The following is a 16,534-nucleotide window of genomic DNA, read 5'->3' as shown; positions in this document are numbered from 1 at the left end:
CCTAACGAGGGGAAAAGGCTTACATTTTAATAAAAAAACAATACTATGTTGAGCTGGTGTCTATGTGAGGAATGGATGTAGGCTTCCACAGGCTGAATGCTGTCCAGAATTAGGACCCATGTAGTGACCCCCCACGTACCATGTAGCTTAATGCAACCGTAAAGTCTCTGCCTTTTTTACCCCTTAACTTCATGGAGCTGCAGTTTAGCTATAACCTTTTATTGTATGTTTTTGCTTTGGTGGATCTGCACTTTCTAAATTGTAGCTATTATTGAAAGTAATATAACATCACTGAAAAAGGATAATAATGCCAGAGCTGTATGTATTTAATGAATACCCAAAGGCCATGAAGAAATAATTTTGACCCAACCATGCCCCTGAATATTGAGTTTTGCCTGGGACTAAAGATAGATTTAAAACATAATTCTGTAGCATATGTTCTGCTGCCATCCAGCAGCAGGGGATTTCTGAAAAAAAAGAAAAGAAAGTCTGAACTGGTTGAAAGCAGAGCAGAGGGCGAGGGCAAGGAGGAGGCTGTCAGAGGCTGCAGATCCTGCAGCAGCTCTACCCGCTGCTCCTCAAGGGTGGGAGAGACCTTCTGAAAGAAACATTTCAAAGCTGTGGACCAAAGCTTGTGTGTTTTATTTGTTTGTTTTGGTTTGTTTTGGTTTTGGTTTGTTTTCCTGTTTTGAACTTAGAAAATCTAACAGTTCTGATGGGCAGGAGATTGTGAGAATACCTCCCAGGAGCCAAGGTGTGAAGACTCCAAGATGAGTGGCAACAGTCCTCTCTTTTGGGGAAACAGAAAATAATTGAGAACTGCAGGGTAGTACATTGATAGAAGGGACCCAATGTAGAGTCTGTTTATAAAGAGGAAAACCCATGTATTGTGGAAATGAGTCCTAAACGAAAGGAAGTATGAGAGAACCACAGAGCTTAATCCAGATTCAATCTAGTAGAGACAGAGATGGATCATGTGGGTCATTCCCTGGAGAAAGATAACCTCACTTCAGTGACTAAATGAAGATCTTGACTAAAAAATATTAGATTTCCCTAGAAAACAAACAAACAAATAAAACCAATATTCATTGGAAAAAAAAAAAAAAAAAAAAAAAAAGAACCTCCTCTCAGAATCAAAGCCACCGTGGAGGCACAGCATTCAATATCCAAATATCCACACAGTGTGGACCAGAGCTAGTGCATGGTCATAGCTTCACCTCCATCAGCCCCTCAGTTCTGGCTTCGCAGGCAGAATTCCGGTGCAAAACACACACAGTAACACTACAATTTTTGTTACTCACTGCTTCCTTCAGAAGGAGAGGGTATGGTGGTGCTCATGGAAACATGGCGAAACAAGGTACTCCTGTTGGCAAGACAAATTTAGAGCTCAAAAGAATTTATCTCCTTTGGGGCATTCTGATGGAACCTCAGGATATAGGTACTTATGAACAAAAAGCAGAGGAAAAAACCCACATTTTCTGCTCAGCTTTACTGCCTAGCTGGCTCAAGCTCAGATAAATATTACGAAGTCCCAGAGAGCTTAGTACACAGTGTGTGAGCTCAGACTTTTTGGGCACCACTAGAACTTGCAGCTCAGCCCAGGTCAAACAGAGTATTCAGTTTGCCTCACACCCCAAATGCCCAAATCTCTTTGTAACCCCAATATCTCCCTGTGCATCATTTCCTCCTCCTAAGCTAGCTGTTGCCAGCTGGATGGCATGTACTTATCCCCTCAGGGATAAAGTTTTGTATTTGTGTAGCTATAATCGCTCCCTCTGTCTCCTAAATATATATTTATTCAACACTGGTCCTCAAATTAGAGCAAGCCTCCGTGCGTAGTTAGGCATCATAAGAATAATGAGTTCATTAAGAGGTGTTGGATGGATTAAGTTATGCACAAGGCCTGGTGTTATAAGACGAGTTAAACAACTGAGTGTATTACTGTAATTGGAGTTACGGGAATTGTAGTAAAGGAGCACCAAAAGGTAATTTCCAGTTTGGCTAAAGCCCTTGCTGATTCCCTCTGGCCACAAATTATCATATTTTTTTCCTGAATCAGATCTCCCCCACATTTTCAAGCTCCTGTAAATTCAATGCTGTTAGAGTAATCCTTAATCCTCACACAGACCACTGGAGCTCTCTCTCCTTTCTCTTTTACACAAGCTCATTTGTGAGATATGTACAGCTGAGAACTTGGTCTTGGCTTCTGCTCAGGTGATAAGTAGGCACAGAAAGACAGTCAGAGAGGAAAGACAAATGAATATTTGAAACTGATTAAGCTAAAAGAAGGTTCAATCGTATAATGTTCCAAGGTTGATTTAAATACATGAAGCCAAGAAACAGCAGTGAGAAAGTGATTACAGCAATCTCCTGGGCCTGAGTGTTGCAGAAGCTAATATATATGACACATGAGATCACTCCCAGTCCAAGATGCTCTCACAGGATAGGCAAAAGCTTCTTCAATTTGCTTGAACTGGCACAATTGTACTGAGCCAAAGTTGATGGAGCAAATCTAAAGTGTACCTGTTGAGATCTGCAACTGATCAGTATATTTTCTTGATCCTTCTTGTTAACCTAATTAAGTTGTACAAGTCTGTAGTGTGACTGCTGGCTCTGAGACAAAATAAAAAATTAAAGTAAAAAAGCTATGCTGTAGGGACAACCTGCCTTTAATACAAGAGAGGTGCACATTTCAGCACCTAAACTGAGTTCCTAATGAATATGCAAAGCAGATAACTGCATCTGCAGATGCATTTGGTGAAAAAAAAAAAAGAGAGTGCAAGTAGCACGTATGATTCAGTACCCAGTCTAGGATGCAGGCCCACATGATCTGTCACTGCTGTCTAAGTTTTTTGCTGGTCCTGCAGCAAGTGGAAAGTTTCCAAATACCTGACATATTGAGCTTTCTGTTTTTTAATGGATACCCCTTATTCCAGAATGATAGTGGCATACACAGTTAGTGTTTCTATGTCTTTGCATTGCCCTCTGGGGGGAGGCAAACAAACCTTGGTGACTTTCTCCTCTTTTTCTTGATCAATCCTTTAACACATGCTACAATCACCCTGAAATGAATTCAGTAAATCATCTCTGATTACACAGTTAAAGAGCACTACTCTATATGGGTCATTTAAAACATCTTCAAGGGTTTCATTGATGAGGGCTTTCCAAAAGGAAAGAGACAACAAGAAAGATCTATTGAATTTTGAGTCACTGTATGCTGGGTGTTACGTTAGAACCTAAATCAGATCCAGCATTTCACAAGGAAAAGAAAACAGAAAAGTCAAGTGAGATAAAGGGCTGTTTATCCATAGGAAGACGTGATATGTGTAGAAAGAGCCACCTTACAAAAGGGTTAGCTGTTCAAAATGCCCCCTTAAAGAAGATACAATTAGAGCTTAATCGCTTCTCTCTTCAGTTCAAAGCTCCCACATCTCAGTTAATGAACACATATGCCAAGTCAGCCCTATCTGCACCTTGCTTATCTTGACCATTTAAACAAGCTGGCTCTGTGCTAACACTGCTGCTTGCAGAGATTGCACATCTCGGCGTGGGAGCGCTGCTCCTTTCGGCAGGTTGGGTTTCGCTCCATGCAGAGTGCAGAGGATCAGATGTCATTTCTTCCTTCCAAGGAAGTTCTAGCAATTAATTTACAAATAAGTTGATAAAAAGCTAATAGATGCTAAATTAACCACAGGAGGGCTCCTGATCTGTTCCCTGAACTGCAGGAACATGGTAGAAAATTACCAGAAAAAAAATCAATAAAGAAGTTGTAGTCCATGAAGTTCAAGCAATGTACAATTGTTACTTGACACCAGCATCTGCTTGCATAGTAAATTAGTTTATTAATGTGTACAACCTAGCACACTGTCTTTGAGGCTGCTGTATGTTATGGGGAGGCTGGAACAAGGAGTCGAGCTCTCAAAAGCCATGTCTATACTGGTAGCTTAAATACATGCCTTGTTAGTCTCTGACAGCGAGGCTGGCAAGCTTGTGCTCGTACCACATAACTCTCTTCTCCTTCAGCATAGGGTACTTTTTGCAGGGTCTCTGTTGAAATGGCCATAAAGCGTTGAATCCCAAATCCTGCCTGGGAAATGCCTAGAAATGAGTTTGCAGACCTGGGACAAAACTGCTGTAAAAATTTTGGTCAAATAGCTCCTGAGAGAGTGCAAGGAGGAAGGCAGGAGGCTGGTTAGGACCTGGAAGCAGCATGGGCTTCACATCAGGGAGAGCTGAGCACTGATACCAAGTCATAATGGAATGCACCATGTGGCATTGCATGGCACTGACATGGCCCTGCCTCCAAAGCAGGATCCTTTTAATGCGCTGTGTCCCAGCCTCGTGCATGCAGACTGGATTTCTGCGGCCAGACTTTTCCCTTTTCCTCCCCCAGATCAGTGTTTCCCTTTCCCTGCCTAGGCACAACCCTACAGCTTTCTGTCGCCGCATCTTCTGGGCAAGCACCTTGCTGAGGCCAGCGGTGAGCAGCCTGCCCGTCCCTGGGGAGATGGCCTCTGGTGCGCACCCGCAGCGCTCCGTTGGCTTCGTCCTCTTCAAGGTGTGCTGCCCTCGGTAATCTCATCTTGATTTGCACCTACAGGTAACGGAGCACTTTCCTGTTACCCACGTGCAAGACATATACACACCTGTACTTCTACATGTATACGCACATATATACTTATACATATCTGTATATACACACACAGGTACTCCTGTACAGGCTGTCAATCAGTTATACATCTAAACGTATACACCTCTCACTGGGTATCGCCTCAGGTTCCTCCAGGCACATGACCTCTGTCCTTCAGATTTTGCTGTGGGCATATTCATGGGAGCGTGTGCCACGGGGCTCTTCGTGGTTCGTTGTGGAGCACGTAGGTCCAGCAGGGCAGGAGCACACAGGTTCCTCGCGTGTCGGCTCAATGCTTACAAATTGGTGCCTATCACACTTTGTCAAATGTGTTGTTTCCGACCCCAGGAGCTGCTCATTCACCCTGCAGCCCAAAGTACCAATAACACCTGCAGCACCCAAGGCCTCTTGAAAGCAGTGAAATCCAATCCCCGTAGCCTCGTAGCAGTGATGAGCAGAAAATCACAGCAGCCAGTGTTGGAAAAATAGGAATTCAGCTAAAGCAACAGTACCTTGACAACACTTGGCACTGCAAACATCACTTAACTTGACAAACAACCAGTAATAGCTACAGTGAAAATAAAGGGTTAGGCAGGTAGAGAGATAAAGCATGAAGAACATGCTGAGCAAATAACAGCCTTTTGAGAATCATCATTAGCATAATTACTAAACATAGGTAATTGCTGAAATAGCATTTGCTGGCAGCATTTATATTTCTAAATGCAACACTTTCTCTCTTCCCTACGTAATTTTCTGCTAGGACTATAGAGTGTGCTTATACTCTGCTTTTAGCTGGGAGAGAGCTGGTATGGAAATCGGCACCATCTGAAAGCCGAGGGCACAGAAAGAAACAAACATATTTAACACCTTGCAGTCCAAACATCCTTTTTAAACAAGGTTGTCATACTTGGGGCTACATGCTTTGTTAAAATCTATATGTTATACCATCAGCTCAGCAATTGTCCCAGCGCCCTTCTCGATACTTGATAAGATTGGACATTCTCAAATCAATTCCCATTGATTTCTGGCTGCTGAAATAGGATAAGCATGTGACAGACACAATGAGCATTTAGTACAGCAGATCAAGCCATTCCAGCACTAGAAAACAACTTGGCTGTTAATAAAATAAAATAAAATACATGAAAATATAGGAAAATAAAATATAGGAAAATAAAATAAAATAAAATCCCCCCCCCCAAAAAAAAAAAAAAAGACACGAATGCTGTAACATGCAGGGAATTAGCAGAATTCCTGGCCACAATCAAAAGCTGGTTCTACATCTGGCCACAGTTTTGAAGGTAGACCAGGTGGAAATTAAAAATGCAGTAAAACAAAATAAAAAATTTTAGATCAGGCAACAAATGAGGCTACATCTGCGAAGGGCTGATCTGCAACTGTTTGTGTACTGTATGTGACTTAGGCACTGAGATCACGCTGTACTGGCTTACTGCAACTCTTATGGCCTGTCGCTTCTCAGGCAGGTAGGGGCTGTCAGAGGCAAGAGCTGGCCTCTACCCAAGTAAATTACTGATAAATAACCATGGGGAGGGGATATATGTGCCCTGTTAGCTGGGAATATTCCTCAGCCCTGGAAAATAAAAGTACTACAGGCACTCAGGCTGTTTGGTTGGTTGGTTGTTAGAAATGAAGCAAAAAAGTGATTCAAAAGTAAAGGGGGAAAATGGGACCTTGTAGGGATGGCTTGGAACAGACAGGATACTACAGGGACAGCCCCGTGGAGAAGGCTGGGGTAGCGGGGCCTTCTAAACCTTCCAAGGGCTAGTGAGATGCCAAGAAGTCATGTGCAGAGGCAGTTCTCATTGGCTGAAAAATCTTTTTAATTTTAAAAATTGCCGTATCCTAGTTGTGATGTTGGAAGCTGCTATCCATCCCTGGCCCACTGATCGCAGCTCGCAGGAAGAAGCAGCATTCTTGCCGGTCTCAGGTGGCTGAACCAAAACGAGCGTCATCCTGACATGAAAGGGGAAGGACGGTGGGAGCCCAAATCCACAGCAAAGCCAGGAGACCTCGTTGGCTCCACGGCAGGCTCCCACGGTGGCTCCACCAGCAGCGACCCCGGCGGGCTCTTTGTGGAGCATCAACTGCGCTCTCCTGAGGGCTGTCTCAAGCCTTGAAAATTTTCCCTTGAGCATAATTTCCTCCCAGGAAATTCAAACACAGTAAGCGAGAGGCTTGGTGATCCATACATAAATGCAAGATAAAAAATGGCAGACCCTTCAAAGATAAACCAGAAATGCCTTCTGCTGCTGAACCCTGAAAACGGTGGCATTTAGGTAGATAGGCATTTCTTAAGGCAAGAAGATCAGTATTTTGCTGTCATTCATTAAGGATTTACCAGTTTTGTATTGATTTTGTTGTGGCCTCCTATGTACTTTAATTGCTGCAATAGAAAAACAAGTTGCTATACATGACATTTCCTTTCTGAGAATCTGGCAACAGAATTGCACGAACCACTGGTAGATTCACTGATTTCCCTTGTGAGTCAGTAATAAAATGATGACTGAAACAGCTTGTCCTTTTTTCTGTTCCAAAACAGCTATTTTTTTTTCAAGAACCCTTGCTAGCTGGATTTAAAAACAGAAATCTTCCTAATTGCTGGATAATATGGTAGACTTTGCTGTAGCATTTCAAGGTTATTAACTCTGTGGGTTTGTTGGTTTATTTTGAGGGACAGGCACCTGAGTGCTGTTGCTTGAGCAAGCAGGGATGCCCAGGAAGACAGCACCCAAGGCTGACCAAGGGCAACAATTGACAGAATGGTTTCTGGTGCTCTTAACTTTAGGCTGACACATGGTGTAACTCTCAGGTGTGTGGGTTGAAGAACAAATGCCTCCTTCCTCCGGAAGGCAAGTCACCAGCTCCAATTCAAGGTTTCGCACCTGGGAGATTTGCAGCAGCTGGAAACCCATTTGGTGTGGGGGTAAAAGACATCACAGTGTGACTGCAGATAAGGCTGATTAAGCTACCTCACCCATCCCTTTGGAAGGGATTTATTTGATGCTGTAGGCATGAGAAGCCCTCCTAGGGCATCCTCAGCTAAGCAGCCTCCACTTTCCTGAAGGAGCTGCCCCACCAGCAGAAGGTATCTGCTCATTGAGTCCCACTGGGCTGAAAGGTAGGTGAGAGGAGGAGGAGGAGGGGGTGGTGGTGGCGGCGGCGGCAGGTGGCCTTATTTTGCTTTCCCTTTGCTTTCCTTCCTTGACGTTCCATATTTTCTAAACTGATGTTCTAACAGGAGTTTTTCTGTGTTTAGCCATCTACTGATCCCCTCTGAGTTTCTATAGCTGCACACCTCTGTGCATTTCTGGACATCGTGGCTTTGTTTTGTGTATTATTAAATCTGTGACCCAGGCAAAAGTAAATCCAGAGAAGACAGTAGATGGGAAATAGTGTTTCAGAGTTAGAATTCATGCCAACACTCACTGTTCTCCTCAGACTGGTTAGGGTTCTGCTGCACGAATTAATGTGGTGAGACAAGAACTACGGAGTTCTCCCTCCAACAGCTGGGTTTGTGTGTGTTTGGGTACTGTACCGAGAGGTGCTACCACAAAGCATAGATAGATGAATGACTGTAACCATGAATAAAATAAACTCTGTGTGTCCACGTGTAAATTCTGCAACAGCCCCATGAGGTAAGTCAGCGTAATAGGAATGTTTGTGATGGATAAGCGAGGCTCCTGGCGATGCAGGTGGTGATGTGTTGGAGGCAGAGCCTGGGCACTCCTTTGGGATTTCAGAGGTGCCAAGACTGCTGAGGAAGGAGGGGAGATGTTAGGGTTGGACAATCTGTTAAGAAACAATTGTGTGCAATTGAGCAAAGAAAAGCACCCAACAGCTCTAGGAGTGTATTGGGCCTTGTGTGCGTGTTTTGGGGATACACAGAACCTACTTACTTAAGTGTGGTTATCAGAAGCAGTGGAAATGTGCTTGGTGCAGAAAGCAGAGATGGGTTGAAGGAAAAAACATGGCTTTCTTTGCCTTCTGCTGATCCTGCTTCAGATCAGAGCTGCCAGAGACCTCCTCAAGGAGTGTTTGCAAGCTGTTTTGCATGGCCGTTTCAGCACGGCCCCTCTGATTAATGCTAGCAAATCTGGGCTGGTAACGTTTCCTGAAATAAAAACCCTCTTGCCAGAAGAAGAAAGTCTAAGAACAGAAAAGTCTGGTTGTATTTTTTTCCATCATTGCCTATGTACTTCTCAGAGACGTGTAAACAAAGCCAACTTGTTGATGAGAAATATGTCAATCAAATTGCTGCTGAATGTTCTGGAGACAGTCATCAGAAGATGTTTTGACTAAATGTCTGAGAGCTCACGCTCTTGGGAAATTTCCCAATAGATCTGAAGATAAACACACAAGTTCTTGGCATCTCTCCTGACTGGATGAGAATCTGAGAACTGATAATTATTTACATTTAACCCGCACACTTCATACATGCAAAGGATGTGGTACATCCATCAGAAGGCAGCACCGGAGCATTTCATGCTGGTGGTTATTAAGGACAATGTCCCGGTGAATGTTTAAATTCTGCCAGAGTACTTGTCTGCATTTCAAAGGGTATCAGAATGCAAAACCCAGACTTTGTCATATTCACCACTAGTCACTTTAGTCACAGTTAAAATATGGAGGCAACAAAAATCAGACAAGAGAAATGTGGGAAGCTCTGCACCCGGGGATAACATCACAGATGTTTGAGGCAGGGAGAAGAAATCTGGTATTCAAAGCAACTTTAAGTTTCATTTAAGTCAAGTGTTTAATGACCCCCTTCTGTGAAAGGTCCCTTGCTGCTGCTGTTCTGTGCTGCTGAATGGTCCTTCATGGGGTAAAACTCTGCTAAATGGAGGCCTGGGGCTTCAGGTAGGCAAGATGAATTACTGGGATGTTGGCCTCAAAGCCAGAAATAAAGGTTCACAACTAGGCACCTGAACAGCACCAAAACCCTGAGCAGCACATTGCTACTGGTGGTCTTGTTGCCTGCACAAACTCTGAAAATAGGGAAGGTTCCCTGTGATCCAGTCTTTTCCCCAAGCATAAGCGCTTTCAGGCGGTGACACCCAGTGCAGCAGACTGCAATTGCTACTTGCACAAGGTGTGGGCAGTGAAAGGTAATACAGAGCACTCACCAAGCAAATAACCTCTTTAATCTGATCAGGGGATCACTTTCTTTTCTCCTATATTTCTTTTGATCCAATTCTACCTGTGAGGATATGGCTGGTGTCCTGTCCACTGTGCAGAGATCTTGAGGAACGGGCTGAACTCAGGAGAGGAATTGTCAAACAATTTTTTTTTTAATTAAAAATCTCAAATTTTCATCTCAGTTAAGTGACCTTTCTGATTTGTTTACCAATAGCATGCACAGGTGTTTCTTTTTTGAAAAATATGTGATAAATCTAACAAAGTATAAGTGGTTTTGTCCTCCACCCGACATCATGGGTATGCTTGTTTTATTTTATATGTTACAACCTGTCTCTCCCCCAGGGCACCCGTCCAACTGGCAGAAGTACAAACATCCATGGCCCATTGAGTAGAAAACATATCTGTGAAATGCCACAGAATTAACCAAAATTTCATAGACTAGCACAAGGGATAAATAATGCCTATGAGAATTTACCAGGCTCCACTAATGGAGCGAATGACTTTCTGAATCCCTGAAACCTGTAGAGTTTCCATCTCAGCCAAGAGTATTATTGTTTTGCACAGACTTTATATCTCAATCATCAACAACATACAGTCTGGTACAGAGCACCCTACTGCAGGTACACACTGCATTAGTATAAATATCATTGCACAGTGCTGCAACAGAATGAGCATTTCATCTGATCTACAAAATAATGTTCTTCCCCCAGAGCAGTCAGAAGCTCAAGATGGGCAGTATGGAGTGTGTTGCACTGGCCATCTGTCCGATGTTGTCTGGTCGGGGGGGAAATGATGCTGTCATTATTTATACCCTGAAAGCTTTCTGGATGGAAAATGCTCACTGTTTGCATGTGTATAGATATACACATAAATATAAAACAAAGGCCAATGCTTAAGCCCAGCTCCAGATCATTGGAGGAGAAATGCCACTGACAAACAGGATGAGGCATTAGGCTCCCATGTTCATATGTTTGTAGCTTAAGGAATGACTTCCTTATTTTCCATCTGACCCCACTAATGTGCTTCAGCTCCAACAGACCCCAGTAGGAACAGCTTCTCCTTGTTAGCCCTTTCAGTTCCTATCTGGAAATATTAAAAAGAGGGAGGTAGACCACTGTACAAGCTCAGCTAACAGCTCACACATTATATTAATTACACCATGCATTTGTGGATGACTCTCTGCCTGGTTACCACGTGCACCCTTTGATACCAGCTGTGGGTAGCAGGGATGCTCCAGCTGTCTCCATTACATCCATGACACTGGTGTTGGATGTTATTCCTCCCCTTCATCTTGAACAACCAATATAGGCCTCAGATCAACAGAGACCAGCTGTACTCCTGTTCTTGCAATTAAAATGATATCCTCTTCTCTGGCTCTAGTTCATAAGGGCATTGCAGCTTCCTCCTGTATATTTTCAGGTCTGTGTTCTGCCCAGCCTGCAACCCAAGTCAAATCCTTCTGCTGTTGAAAACAGTCCACATCTGCTGATCTTTGGAAGTTTCCACTTCCAAAGTCCATCGCTGAGAAAAGCGGTATCCTAATGAGTTGTCTACATATTTGGACTGTTTCTGGGTTACTCTTCATTTACAGTGGTATTATGGGAGCAGTTAATTACAATAATTTGTTTGCATAAAAAAACTCTTCTAAATGCCTACACCTAAACACACGACTTTCCTGATTTATAAAAAGTTAAAGCAAACAACTCAAGAACAACTAAACACAAATCATAATGAATTTTTGATTATTTTAGCATTCCCCAAGCAATCCTGGTACTTGCCAGCCTTGTCAATATTTTAATACGTTTAGGAGTTCTTGAAAGTAAACAAATGGCCATCAGTGGGTAAGCGCTTCTGTGTTTGTTTTTCAGAATTAGTTGCTCAGGTAGGTTGCATGTGTGTGGCAGACTGAGTGCATTTGCCTCAGAGGCATGGAAGCCAGGCTTAGACATCTGTAAATGCTAAAATCTTGAACATGTTCACATCACACCCAAGCTCCAGATTATGTGAGATGTTTTCTCTACCAGCTAATCGGCTAAACACTAACACAGGGCAGATGGGAAACGAATGACTCAGATGTATTAATCCTCTAGCTCTTTACTGACCTCTATCAATCCTTTCTACTAGGATTTCCTTTGGCAAATAATAGGAATTTCACAACACATACAAAAAGAGTCTAATTCAGGCTGTACAAATTCTGTTTGACAGTACCCCCCCCTTTTTTTTTAAAAAAAAAAAAAAAAAGCAACAATGCAGACAAACAATATTCTGCAAGCACCATTGCCCTATGGCTTTTCACATTAAATCTCTGGGTGATCAGGAGTGGCTGCTCATTCTTCAGGAACAGAAGTCAGTGAGAGAAAAGCCACACACACACACACACAAAGTCATTTTGGACAAATTTATGCTGGGGAGAAAACTCCAAAATCAGAGCAGAGCTCAGTGCAGCGAGCTAAGCGAAGAGCCTCAGAAGGTGGTTTGACGTGGGTATGCAGCGCTGCCTCTGACAGCTCGGTGCACCCTATGCTATCAGGTGGAACAACCAGCGAGGCTGCCACATGTCTCAGCCCCGGAGCAGCAATCCAGCTCATGCACCTTTGGATAAATTAGGCCCTGGCTATGCTGATGTTAAAGATCCGGAGGATGTGGAACTGGTGAAGTTACTTCAGACCTTTCCTCTAGAACTTGTGCTGGGCACTTTCTGGTCCTCCTGCAGGTAGCCTTGTGCTTATCTCAGGGACTGGGCTTTGAGGGCACCCTGTGCTGGATCATGAATTGCCTTACCTGCACGCTTTGCTCACTGTGAGGTAGGCAGGAGTAATGTGTAGTGGTGTTTGGCAATAATTACTCCAGTCAAGTCCTCTTAAAGCTCCTTCTCTACTGTTTTTGTAGTAGAGTGGAAACAGCTTTCCATCTTCCCTAGGTCACCATGCCCCTTATGTCCTGAATTATGCTCAATTGTCATAAAAAAGACAAATGATGTATCTTGCTATAAAAGCCAGCCTCATGTTAAATCTCAGTGCCTTGCTCCAAGGTACCAGAAATATTTTACCTGGGCAAAATACATGTGTATTTGTTCAGAAATACTTGGACGAGCAATACAGAGGCTTTCAACTTAGTCTGATGTAGTTCTGGGTCACTGAAGAGAGCTATAATGGATAAGCATCAGATGATTATAACAAACAGAGCTATTTCATAGACATTGCCACTCACAAAAGTCAGTGTATGTGCTTCTGTAAATATACTGATATATACTTATTAAAAGCAGCAATGAGCTAGGTGTGTGTTATATGACTGCAGAGCCCCATTATTACATATAAGCACATTTTCTTAATTGCCATGTGAAAGCGTTGCCTCCTAAAATTCTGTGGGTGGTTGGAAACAAAATACTGAAGACTAATACAGTTTTGAACTAGCAAATTATTTCCTGCATAGCTCTAGTTTAGCTTTATGTAGCTGCAATAAATGTGTGTCTTGATGATATGTTTAATATTACATTACATTGTACTGTTTTCCATTGTGCTGAAATACACTTTAGCATTTTTCCACACGGTAGGATGACAGAGATCAATTACAAAACTATTAAATGCCAATTAACATCTTTGCAATCTGAATCCCAAATGATCCTGTTAAAAACACCTTGTTACATGTCACTTATATGTATAAATGCTGCTTAAATGTTTAATGAATGCATGAAAAAGTAATTACCTATTTACTGCTTATGTAGTGGTGAACGAATCCCATCACCGTTAGTTATGTCCACTGGAAAACTAAGATTGAATTTCCAAATGTGAGTGGCTAAAATGGGCTCTGAAATGTGTTGTTCATTAATCGGCTGTACTTCCATGTAGTGCCGAAATATAGATTTGGAAATCCAATTTTCAGCACTTCAACAAGACCATTTTGTCCTATTAAGCCATATTTTTTATTTTTTTTTTCTAGCCTGGTCGAGGTATTGTTGGTGATCCTTACTGTAGAACTTAGGCATTGTGCAGCAGCTACGAAGTTTTCCTGGAAAAGGTCGTCATCATGTAAAAAAAAATCTCACTTTTTAGCAATAATTTAGACTAAAATGTACAGAGTACAACAAGGTTAACACCACCACTCATAGGAAAATGTAGTCATTACCCTTGGGATAAGAACTTTCCCCTTGCAGAATACTTAAAAAAAATAATAAAATAATAATAAAAAAAATTATTGCAAGTAGTCAAGATTTTGCTTTGGCATCTCAGCTGAAAAACAGCACCTTCTTGAACACTGCAGAGGAGATCACATCACCGAAGTCATGTATCAATCTCAGCCACCTTTGCTCAAAGCTCTGCTCCCTTTATCTGGTCTCTGGAGAGCGCAGAGGCTGCAATGCTGTGCAGCACGCTCTGCTGGAAGCCTGACCACAGGAAGCTGAAGGGGATGAGGCTCCTGAAACGCCGGGTGAAGGTGTACGAAAGGGGGGCTGAGGGCACGGAGCCCATATCAGCACAGACTGGATCCAAAGACAAGCTACCTCTCAAGTCACTCATGGGCTGTTTCCCCTGCAGTTAGAGGAAATGCATTTATTTTCAATGTGTTTTGTTCACCTATCTTCCTTTCCTGTCTGAGGAGTTACTTGTGTGGGAGTGAGATAAAAAGCACTGTTAAAGCCAAGCAAGACCAGTAAATGTATAAGTCATACAAGAATAAAAAGGGGAGTTGCTGATGGGGGATTGCTCCTGCCTCTCCCTCCAGGCTGCTGAAGCACAGCCTGCCCAGGGCTGAGCTGAGGATCAAAGAGGGATGCTGAGCCCGCAGAAAGAGCGGTGGGCAGGGAGGCTGCTAGCCTGGGCAGGTGGAGAGGAGAAAAGGCTCCAGTTCCCCGGGCAATGTGGAAGTCCATGGACAAGTCAGTTCAGAGCAGGCTTCTACGGGAGCTTCAGGAGCAGGGTGAGTGCTGCTGCATCTCTTTGTTCCTTCCAGCCACCTTTCTGCTCCCCTTGGCAAGCACATCGTGCTTTGTCTGGAGAGACCTGTCTCTTTGTAATCAGAAAATACAGTTGGCAAGTCCCAAAGGAGGAGTGTCTGCTAGGGTCATGCAAAAGGGAGGGAGCAACCCTGGGAGCCACAGGGGAGATGTGAAGCAGCAGATGCCTGCAGCAGGGACCAGAACCGGCACTGCTCGGATGGGGAGCCTGGACCTGGCCGCAGTGCAGCACCGAAAGGGTTTGGGAGCCAGCGGGCTGTGGTTTGGGAGCCCATGTGCACAAAACCCACAGCCTGCCCTGCTGCACCATGTGGTCTGCTGCTGCTACACACTCAGTGGGGTCCTTGAGAGAAACGCTTTATAGGGAAAAGGCTTTGTCAGAAGTTTGCCAGATATCCTGTTGAAGGCAGGCATCATTTCAGGCTAATTCCTTCTCTTTGGTGTGCTGGATTGTGCCAGCTGAAGATGTTATGGGATTTGCTCACTGAATTCTCATTAAAACAAATGCATATTGGCCAGCAGACCTTGCCGTATGGCTCTGCAAAGCTTACCTTCAGCATCTTCTCTAATTTCTGTACCAGATGACTCCAGACAAGGCTATTAGCACAAACTGGGTAGGACATGAACCAGGGGTAGCCTCTGCTGCCAGATTGTCCCATCTGCAGGTGTAATAAAGCGCTGTCTTTGGGGAACCCAAAGGTATCCTTTCCTGTTAGCCTGGGGCAAAACAGAGCAGCAGGTGCAGGGGTGGCTTTGCTAGTGAAACCTGTTGATTCAGGAGTATTCGGCAATGTGTTTTTGTGGTTGGCACAATTTTTAACAGAAGAGAGAGCATTAAGAGTGTTGTTAAGAAGTGGGCCTCTGCTGAGAGTATTTTGCTCTTTGGTAGCTGCTGTTCTTCTGGAGTCATTCTGGTGGCTCTAATGATGGCAGATGCTTCAATGTAATTTTCAAGGAAAAACACAGTTTCCCCCCTTCAGGTCTCCCCAAGGTAGAGTTACACACAGAGGTTTGTTGTTTTTTTTTTTTGTTGTTGTTGTTGTTCAGTTGTTTTAGGAATGTAATTTGATAATTCAGCTGCTTGTCTGATAAATGTCTGCCTCTTGATCCCAGCTACAAGAGATGGAATAAAATGTAACTGGATTTGACAGACAGAATTTGTCCGCTGTGTTTGAGGCACAGCGAAGCAGCCTGGGGAGAAAAACATTACAGCAAATTATGCTTTGTTATCTGCCTATGTGAACAGTGCCAGGTCAGCTCGGAGTGGGAAGTGAGCGGGTCCTCGAAAGGACAGCTCCCACCAAGCTCAAAAAGCAGCGCTAGCCACCGGTCAGCCCCCAGGGCTGGGGATGCACAACAGCGAGCCCAGCGTTGCCGGTGCCCTGGCTGCAGTGGGGATGGCTGTGTGGCTCAGCCACTGCAGAACTGCCTTAGGCATTTATTATTATTATTATTTTAATTTACCAGTTTTAAATATATTTATTCTAATATTACACTTCAGGTTGTTCAGGCTGTTCAAAGCATCCCCAAACACATCCATTAATTGCTCTCCTTATTTTAAACAAGCCAAGTTTCCTACAAGCTGACCCCTATTTAATGGCATTGGAGAGCCATCATCCAGGCTGAGAAGACTGCACCTTCACAGCTGAGCCTGCTCTGAGCTTGTGCTGACAGCTTCCATCTGCCTTTCAGCTTTCTCAGTGCCTCTGTGCCTCAGGGATGGGCAGTGCTGAGCTGTGGGTGCACAGCAGTAGGGTGCCTAGCTCAGCACCACTACACTGGGTTGCTTCTAGCAA

The sequence above is a fragment of the Oxyura jamaicensis genome, chromosome 20 (genome assembly GCF_011077185.1).
Source record: "Oxyura jamaicensis isolate SHBP4307 breed ruddy duck chromosome 20, BPBGC_Ojam_1.0, whole genome shotgun sequence".
NCBI classification, from domain to species: domain Eukaryota; kingdom Metazoa; phylum Chordata; class Aves; order Anseriformes; family Anatidae; genus Oxyura; species Oxyura jamaicensis.
Note: the sequence above shows the minus strand (reverse complement) of the source record.